Source organism: Mobula hypostoma, chromosome 5 (assembly GCF_963921235.1).
Source record: "Mobula hypostoma chromosome 5, sMobHyp1.1, whole genome shotgun sequence".
In the NCBI taxonomy this organism is placed as follows: domain Eukaryota; kingdom Metazoa; phylum Chordata; class Chondrichthyes; order Myliobatiformes; family Myliobatidae; genus Mobula; species Mobula hypostoma.
The window spans coordinates 55,516,714-55,527,319 of NC_086101.1; the positions used below are offsets into that span (position 1 = coordinate 55,516,714).

The 10,606-nt window shown below is 37.4% G+C and overlaps 1 long non-coding RNA gene across 1 annotated transcript; it reads right to left on the reverse strand.

Moving 5' to 3' along the window:
- Positions 1-959: 959 nt before the first annotated feature.
- On the reverse strand, positions 960-10,340 carry LOC134346208 (uncharacterized). The gene is made up of 3 exons (XR_010017865.1): positions 10,274-10,340; positions 3,320-3,407; positions 960-1,215 (listed from the first exon to the last, which is right to left on the reverse strand). It is a non-coding gene; the product is annotated as an uncharacterized LOC134346208 (long non-coding RNA).
- Positions 10,341-10,606: the final 266 nt, after the last annotated feature.

The window sequence follows — 10,606 nt, forward strand, 5'->3', positions numbered from 1 at the left end:
GATTATTAATGAAGTGACTCCTTTCTATGACTTGTCTCACACTATCTGGCCTCTTACCCTTCTCTTCAGTATTGTCATTTCCTGGAAAAAGTACTCTCACACCATTCAAGTGCACATCCAAATTCTTCCAATAAATGACAAGAATCTTGTTTGGAATATAGAAGGTTTAAAGGTAAATTAATGAACCAAAATACCATCTTAGCTTTGATTTGGTTGCTTTGAGTGCTAAATTAACAAATTTAATTCACTTTAGAATAATTCACATACTTAAAAATAGATTGATTTGTGTGAGCCACAGATATTACTTATTTCCTATCAATAGTGGAATCTATTTCAAAAGATTTAATAATCCAACAATAGATGAATTCATTTTTTCTCTCAATACTTATACATAAGATACTTAAGTATATTATTCAAATTACAACCAAGCACTTCTCCTGTCATTGTGGCATTTAAATCTATGATTAGTTAGCTCTTAATGTCTTATACTGACTACCATCTGCAGTCATTAACCTACGAGTAAAACACTCAAGTGATTCTAAACAGAAATAACTTCAAATAAATGGCAGAAAAATGTTGCCAAAAGTATACAATGTGCTAGTCCTTTCAGAGGAAGAGGCCTGCCTAGCCCAATATTACGTGATTGTATGATAAAGATCAAAGGACAGTTCTAAAGTTACAAATTATCGACAACGCTTCCCTTTAAGTTTTGTATAACTTTCACAGCTCCTTCTTTGCACCCACCTTCCAGACACCCAATTAGATATTAAATCAGCATTGCCTGGTTTTCTTTTCAATATTTTTATTAATTTTCTACATAGGAGAATACAGAGTTCAAGAAAAAAATATATCAGATATATTATACTGAATCGCACATACAAACTCCTTACTCTATATTCATACAAATTGATTAATTCATAATATTGAAATGTAGTAAATTTATCATATGGAAAAAAAATCTAACCCACAACCAAGACTGAAGCTGGTTAGTAAGAAAGAAAAAAGAAAAAAAAGTATATTATTAGCCATCATCTGTGCTTTAACGGCAAATCAAAGGTTTTGAAAATAGTTCAGAAAAGGTCTCCACAATGTTTGAAAGTCTTGATTAGATTCAGAAACTGAACACCGAATCTTCTCTACATTTAATCATGACATGACACCACGCAGCCATTGAACTTGAGTGGGCGGGACTGCTTCTTTCCATTTAAGCAAGAGCTTAAGAGAAATAAAAGCCAAAATGTGAAAATTAGATTTCACCAAAATAATATCCTTTCCTCCAACAATACCAAATAAAGTGGTCAAAGGATTAGGCTTAAAATTTACTTTAAAAAGTACTGAGAAGGTTTGAAATACTTCTTTCCAATATTTTTCAAGACTTGGGCATATCCAAAACATATGAATGAGTGAAGCTTCTCCATTATTTCATTTATCACAATAAGGAGATATATCCAAATAAAAGCAAGACAACTTATCCTTGGTCGTGTGGGTCCTATGGACCACTTTAAATTGTAGGAGAGAGTGGTGAGCGCATAACGATGAAGTGTTAAACAATTTAAAAATTTCATTGCAAGTTTCCTCAGAAATTGAAGTCTGTAAGTCTTGTTCCCAAAGATTTTTAATTTTATCTAAAGAAGCACTTCTCATTCCCAGCAACATATTATAAATATTAGATATAGATCCATTATAAAAAAAAAATTCAAATTAAAAATTACATCTAGTAGGCTCTTATCAGGATTTTTAGGAAATGTACATATTTGAGACCGTAAAAAGTCTCTGATTTGTAGGTATCGAAAAAAGTGAGTTTTGGGTAAGCTATATTTAGCTGACAGTTGCCCAAGCAAAAGGAGACTTCCCTCCACAAACAAGTCCGGAAACATTTAATACCTAATCTATCCCATTTTTTAAAAACCACATCGAAAAAATGGGACTTGAAAGCGAATATCTCAATAAGCCAAAGTATTTTCGGAATTGTACCCAAATTCTCATCGCATGTTTAACTCCCAAATTGTCAGTTAACTTACTCAGGGATAAAGGAAGTGAGGATCCAAGAAAATAAATAATGGAAAATTTATTAACAGAGTGTTAGAATGGGTTTTTTTTGGGTAGATGATTTGTTTACACTTAAATGACTTTGACCACCAGACTTCTATTTGACAAAGTACTGTGGATTGAGTCCACAACAATGCGCTTCCTAAAAAGGTGTGAATACCAGATGCTTCTGGCGCTGTAGTTTGACCAAATGCTGTAGTTTCAAAGACAATATTATCTATACATTATAAATATTAATTTTCTTCTATGTTAGCCCGTAAAATGCCAAGTAAATCCTAAAGGCTGTGGATACCAACCCAGACATGTTGGCGTCGGAAGGAAAGATGGTGTGATTTTTGTATGTAGCCTCAAAAGGAAGCATTGTCTGTAACTTTTTAAGTAGCGATTGCCTTTGTGTTTAGCATATAAATATCGAGCCCACATTGAGCTAGCAGACCTTTCTGCAGAAAGCGTCTCCGTTCATATGATGCCTGCCTGTTGTGTGAATAAAGAAGCTGCTTTGTATCTACCAGTGACTGTCTCTCCAGTGATTTCATCCACGATATAACACAGAGTTAGCTTCTAAAGGAACCCACATCGGACAATCCTCACGTTTAATGTAATATAACCAAAATGTAAGATTACGTATATTAACTGCCCAATAATAAAACCTAAAGTTTAGTATGGTTTTCTAATTAACTGTGCTTCATGGTGATTAGGAACCCATTGTCCAGAGCTGCATTTTAAATTTAAACTACAAGTCCATATTCAGATCTGAAGGTTGGTGGCTTCAGGTGCTGAAGTTAACATTTTGCTGTACACCCTTAGAGCAGAATATGCTCTAACACCAGGATGTAATTCTTGCTCGCACTCACTATATCCCACTAACTGATTGGACCTGTGCTCACCGTATCGCCAACATCAACCTTCCTTTTCCCTTTCTTGTTGTTTGGGGAAATAATTTTCAGAGTTGTGACCTTCGGATTAGATAAATCATAAGCAGGAAAATACAAGCCCTTTGGGCACTTACTCCACAGGGTGTTACGAAAGCTCAAGTTCTTCAGGACTGTTTGCATACCATGGAACGAGGTTGGTTTGAATGGGCTACCCTCCTCACACTTCCCCCAAATCAGAATACGAAAGCCAGAGAAGCCAAAGAAGTTCCTCAACAGACCTGTTCCTTTCAATCAAACAGAATTGGTACTAGTGGTACCTCTTCCACAACTTGAGTTGTAATCTTCACACATAACCAGCAATCCAAAATATTTGTGCGATTTGCATATTTACACACCATTTGCAAGAATATGTTGTTGGATCTCACACAGCAGGTATCATCATCCCCACTTCCATCAGCTTCCAGCACTTTGTCATTCTGCAACCTATGGAGACACACAAGCATATGCAGAATCCGTCCTACTTAATCATTGGGTATTTAAACACAAAGCAGTTTTGTTTGCAAAAACAACAACTTTTAGGTTTGCCGCCCCAAATCTTGCAATCTTCCAAAATATCAAATTACTGTAACTATCCACCAGTGAGCAATTTCCCCATACCCGCAATCCCCCTGTAATGTGGACAGATCACATCCTGATTAGAGATGCACTGATTTCCAGCATCTTAACCTGGATTCCACATGTCCAGTGTGCGATCTGAATTCCTCTCTAAAATCAATTCCATAGAAGCAAATAAAAAAAAACACAAACTAAAAAGACAGTCAAGCCAAAACATAAGTCCTTGGTTACATTTTTTCCTTCAGAACCTTCAGAAGGAACTACAAAATTTTGAATAAACACAGTTAATTTGAGCGTGGAAATCTTTAACGTATTTTCCAAAGAACAAAGGGAAAGAAAAGATGGCTGGGTAGCTCCTCAATGTATTAACAGATTCAACACCTATCTCAGGAAGGATATGGAGCCACTGCAATTTGCCTATCACCACAATTGGTCTACAGCAGATGCTATCTCAAAGGTTCTCCACGCAGCCTTGGCATTATTGACTATAGCTCAGCATTGTACATCATCATTCCTACAATCCTGATCGAAAAGCTACAGAACCTAGGTGTCTGTACCTCCCTCTGCAACTGGATCCTTGACGTCTCTCATATCACAAACAACATGATGGAGGAGCTACTAGGTCATTCAGCATCAGTGGGGTGGAAAGGACTTGTCGAAAGTTTGGTTTGAAATGCCACATCAGAATTTTTTGCTCAGATCTCAGCATTGGCAGTCTTTTACATCTGTTTCTCAAATGTCATTAATTATTCTGTAACTTCTGGACATAGAAGCATACAAGTCAAGGTGAGCAGGCAGAATCTGGTACAGCTGTGTTCCTTTTAGAGGCCAGATTCACCAAAGAATTCAGCATATAACCGAAAGGAATTCAATTGTAATGCAGAAGGAGAAATTCAGTACTGGTAGGATGACATCTTTCATATAGATGGTTCATCAAAGGCTGAAGCGATCTTCCTTAAAATATCAAGCGTCACTAACTAAATGATTATTCTTTCAACTTTAAATTGATGATCACCCTCTAAATACACTTATACAATCTAATATGGTTGTTTGTGGGTCTTTGCTTTTACTTCTTTCAGAATTTATTTTTCATTTCTTTATTTTGCTGTAAGTGCCTGCTACAAAATATATCTCAAGGTTGCTTCATTGCTGAAATGCACATTTTGCCAGTTGTTTATCATAATCTAACAAAAATGTGCTAATTCGCAAATAAAGTTATATTGCCAATCTCTTCCTGATAACAGCAATGAACTTTGTGTGCTGGAGCTACCAATTGAGACAGCATATCTATTACTAAGTATTTTCTGTGATATCTTACTCAAAAATGTGAGTAATTTCATCCTCTGATTCCATCAAGTTGCTCTATACGAGGAAGCAACTGCTGAAAAATAATCCATGCAAAATGGATTAACTTTCTGAAACATTTAAACTGAAGGAACTTCTATGTAGAATAGAACAACAAACAGACTGAACACTAAAGTGCAGCCAAGAGTTTCATGACCCTTTATCACAGCATTTCAATCATACCTTGCTGAGGTATTCTCAGTTCTGACTCTGATGCTTTGAATTCAAGAACATTTTAAATGCAGCATTTATTGGAGTGTTGCATTGTCAAGGGTACAGTTTAGTCAGAAAAGACATTAACAGGCACTTCTGTTTGTATTCTCAGCCGGAACGTGACAGTTCCCAATGGCGCTACCTTACTGAAAAGTTAGGCAATACTCTCAGAGCCCTGGCCCATATTTATCATCACTAAAACTAATTAACTTTTCATTTGTCTAACTGCTTTCCTTGGATGCTTTTGAAGTGGGGAAGTTTCCCCACATTTCAGCACAAATGATATAACAAAAAGGAATTTTTAGAGCTGAAGTTATTCCATAACTTTTTTTGTCAGCATGGAGTTTCATATGGGCAGGGTATAAAGAAATATGGTGATTATTAACTGTAATAAACTCTTGGTGTCAGACTCGCCTGCGGTCACACGACAGGTGTCCACTGGGGGAGTGAAGCCTCTTAAAGTGCCAGTGCAGAGTGGATTTGAAAGGCACCAACTGCACGGCTTTGTGCGTGTTGTCATTGGACTGCAGAGGAAGCCAAAACAAAAGGTTTGCTGTGTGCCTGCACTTTTCTAGCAAGGATCAGGTCTTTTAAAATCAATAGTATCAATGATTTCTCTTGGCAAACTGTTAGACTCTGCTGTTATCTCCAGCTTTGGCCTGGGAAGGACCCTGATGAACAAAAATTCACTTTTCTGGCTACCCTGATAGCAACTTGCAACACAGTCTGTAGCTGTGTCAGCTGGCAGATTTTCTATTGAAATACAGATTCTTCACAAACTGTCCTTCCTGATGAATCACTTTGCACACATTGCCTTATCCACTCAGTAACTTGTGTAACTTTGTAGTTCTTCTGTTCATTCTCCCTTAGCATGGCAGAAAAGAACGATACATTTGCAAAGGTACACTTTCGTTCTGCTAGGTGATTTTAAATAGGCAATTGCATCACTTCCCATCAAATCCAAATCCCTGTTGCACTTATTTCAAGAGCAAATTGCTTGCAAAAAAAGAACCCATAAAAAAACAACTGAACGTCCTTCTGCACCTTGCATGGCCTTCCCTGTAGGCATTTGCAGTTTGAAACTTTATACAAAGTGCCAAGTAATTGTGGAATTAGATCAACATCCTGAAGAAATCAGCTTGTACCTAAGCTACAAATAGGTGATTGATGATACCTGTGAACACTGCTGATGTCCTCAAGCAGCTTAATGTTTGTTTACCCTGGCAGGTCACAGAGATATTATCAGCAGGAATGTTGTGCTCCAAAATGGTAGCACAATTATTGAATTGATTTTATGCATGTTAAAACCTTCAGCAATGTGGGATATAATGCAACTTGTGAAAAATCTGTCTGGATATACAGTATTAGGTGCAATGGTACTCAGGCAACTGATACCTGTTGCCCTGGTGTTGCACCCTTGCTTAATGCTAAACTCACCGCAGAGTACAAGAACTGTTGTCACTTTAGTTGTAATGAATGGAGCATTATATCTTTCTGATGTAGGCGGAGGTAGCTACATCACAATCCTGCTAATTGGATCTTGCCTGAGGAAATACAATGTATCTGAACATTAAATGATATTGATTGAATTAATTAAGTAAATCAATATTTTTCCGGAAGAATGACAAGAAAGCTGTGATCAGATCCTTCTCCTTCAATCAAATTTTAATCACCTTTATTCCAACTGTAATGTGCCACCATCACTTGGGTGTAAAAATCAACCACTGATGCAGAAGCAGTGAGTTGACAGTGGAAAAATATTCAACAAAATGTCAGAAAACTTTATACTGAAAAATATTGTGATGGTTAAACCTTTCAGTTGTTAACACCTGAGTTTTATCAAAAGGGCATCTTGATTGAAAAATGTTTTGGAGATCCATCTCTTTGGATTCTTCACAAATTTTCATACAGTGCATACTTCTGGCATAGAACTCGATCCAGGCAGAAGCCTTTTGGATGAAGGATGAAGCAGATGGCAGCTTTATTGCAATATTTAAATTAAGTTGCAATAATATTTGGATGTGCACTCAACTTTTGGGCATACATTATACGAGTAATCTAACTTTGGATAAACATGCACAAACACAGAACAGTCAGTTAAGTACCGTGCAACCAAGTTCTTATAACCACATTTAAAGTTATTATAAGTTCTTACACCAACATTTATGGATCAACCAATCTGGTAGATTCCTTGCTCACTGAACAATATAGTTAAGTCTGAACATCATCATTAGTTAACACATTTTGTTTGAGATGTGTCCTCCTTCTCTACATTAGTTACAGTAGCAAAGCCTCACCTACTTTGAAATGGTGATCACAATCTTTTGCCTCATTGCTCTTTATTTTTCTCCTGCTGTAAACAGACAAAAAGCCTAAGCACTGGCGTCACAAAATCTAAACGTGCTTTGCTTGATCTCTCCATCAGGAACAGACCAGGTGATTCTCCTGTGGTTGAATTATGGCAGCAACATTTTAAGCATGCGTTCTTTTCTCAATTTTATATCTTTCATCTTTTTCAGTCCTCACTTGACAGTTTGAGCTGTCCTTTTTATCAAACCATTTGAGCCTGGTTGGCATGAGCTCATTGAGCATTCTTAACACTATTCCTTCTGAAGGATTTACCACTAGCAGAGTTGTTTGCCTTGTCTATCTTGAGTAAATCTGGAATCCATGAATACTAAAGACCATTCTCATGCCTGAAACTGTTGATTGAGATGTAAATATATCCATGAGAGCATGACATTACTACAACTGCAAGCATTTTATCTCAGAATCAGTCTGTATCCGTGAATGTTCCTTTAGGGTCAGGGACTGAGAAGAATGCATTCTTATGATGCTCTTGAACCACATCCAGGATCCTCCAAGTGCTTTATTTATTCCCACCAGCAAGGCAAAACCTCTGACAATTTGCTTGCTCTGAATTAACACCATAAAACATTGGAGCAGAATTAAGCCATTTGTCCATTGAGTCTGCTCTGCTCTTTTATTATGGCTGATTTATTATCTCTCAGAACCCCATTCTCCTAACTGATCCTTGAAACATTTGATACACTTGTGAATCAATAACCTATCAACCTCTGCTTTAAATATACCCAATGACTTGACCTCCATATCCATCTGTGGCAATGAATTCCATGGATTCACTACCCCCGGCTAAAAAAAAATCCTTCTAATCTTTGTTCTCAAGGGATATCGATCTATTTAGATGTACTGTAACCATGTGTCATCTTCCCATCATGTAAGCTACATTTGAATATTCAGTGGTAGATAAGGTCAGCAAAGTAGCAAGCAGTTATATTGTGATGAGAAAGAATCCAGTAGTGTTATATTCTCCAATAGCGTTGGTGTCTCACATGGAGGTCCATCAACTGGTAGCTAGTTCAACACATTCTCTCTTTGACGGTATAGTCCAATCTTGCACTCTAGACCATGGTCTTTGCATTAAAAGCATTCATGCTTGTGTCTTCATTTTGACTGATGACTTCAGGAGTTAAACAAAAATATCCTGCATGGAACTGTGGCCCATCAGAGTCCTAAAATTCCAGTCACGTAACTTTTCTATTCTGCAGATGACAGCTAAATATTAGTTGTCCAGAAATGAGTATGCTTTGAAAGGAAAACTTAATGTAAAAACATACAGTCTTTCATCCCCACAGTGTGGCAAATCTGCACCAAGGCAGTGGAGAGAATAATGGCAGATAAGAATGAAGAAGGATCCATTGTGATTTCTACAGTTACTGTTTCAACCCTCTGATTAGTTCTTTTCTTTGGTCCAATTCTTCGTTGATTTGTCATTCAGCAATCTGAATAGAGTCCTAAGACTTTGCTTAAAAATGACAGAAAATCTCTGTAATAGTTGATAAATCTCAAGTAGGCATTCAATAACCCATAATGAATTAATTAAACAACAAAGAATACTTAATCAAACAATATTTTTAGAATATTACTCAATTATTACTGAAATACTAGTTACAAGCTCCAACTACCTAAAAGTGCTCCTCACAGCATGCACCTCAAATAGCCTCTGACAAACAAGTCCAACTCCAGGCCTTCTCATGTGGCTTAGCACCTAAGCCCAGCGGAACTGTTTCTACTGACAGGAGAAGGGGCGAAGGCGGGTCCTGGTGCCTTAAAACCAGTGCTTCAGGTAAATGGAGCTCATCAGCCTGGGAAGGCAGTCCATCTAAGAGAGGGAAAACTCTGATTTCAAACCTCCGCTGTCTTGCAGACATACCCACTCATGGGAAAGGCTTCGGGAATAAACCGTGAGGATAAATCCGGAGCTGGAGTCCCTAAGGCATACCGACATTGTCTTCAACCTCATTCTGGCAACTCCTGCGATGACACTGGTGCCAAGCTGTATCGGCCCTTGCCCTTCCCTTGGACAACATCGGTGTCATGGAGAGGGGAGACTTGCTGCATGGGCAACTGCTGGTCTTCCATACAACCTTGCCCAGGCTTGCGCCCTGGAGAGGAGAAGCAAGACCTTCCAGGCGCAGATCCATGGTCTTGTGAGACTAACGGATGCCACTAATTACAAAGCAATTATGATATTTCAAGATGAGAATTTACCTTTGAGTGCATTTTGAAACTTCTAGCTCAGTTTGTGATTTTGTAAGACTTGCAGACTCACTTTCAACAACTCCTTACAAACCATGTTCTCCGTATTACTTGCTTCTATTTGCATACATTTGTCTTCTTTTGCACATTTGTTTTTTGTCAATATTTGTTCAAGCATGGTATTTTCATAAATTCTATTGTGTTGCTCTTTCCTGTAAATGCCTAAAATAAAATGAACCTCAAGATAACATGAGGCAACATATATGTACGTTTATAAAAAATTTCTTTGATCTTTGAACCATGAATTTTTGCCCTCCTCTTCACTGCACAGATTATCGTAAAGGTAAGAGGTGTTTGTCTACCATTGTTACTGTGATGAGTGTTATCTTAACATCTCCACAGATCCCTATGATGCCTTTATTCTTCACTTTGGAAACAATCAATGCAAACTAATCAGAATATTCAACCAACTCAACAATACCAACTGCTGTTCTTCTTCAAATACTATAATCTATTGACTTGATAAAGAGAGTTGATACAGATTGTTCCTTCCTGCTTTAGATTGTTTCCCATTCTAATTTTATCTTTAGCAAGTTCCAATCAAATTTGATTCTTACCTTGGAACAATCAGAAGAAGATGTGCTTCACTTTCAACATATCTCACTCTAAATATATGAGCTCCCGACACCTAGATGCTGCTCCCTGTGTGGAAATAAAAGGAGATGAATGACCCTTGGCTTTTTCACTCTACTTATCTACAATATTGCACAATCAGTCCCTCAATTTTTATTGGCACTCACTTTCTTTCTGGAAAACTTCACTAGCCAGCTGATTTAGTGTGTGATTTAACACCAGCTATAGTATCTATATCACCACTTTCTTCTCCCAGTTTATGTGTCGAATGCTGAATGCTAAAATTTGCTGGACCTGTTCTTGTTTCAAGCAAATTC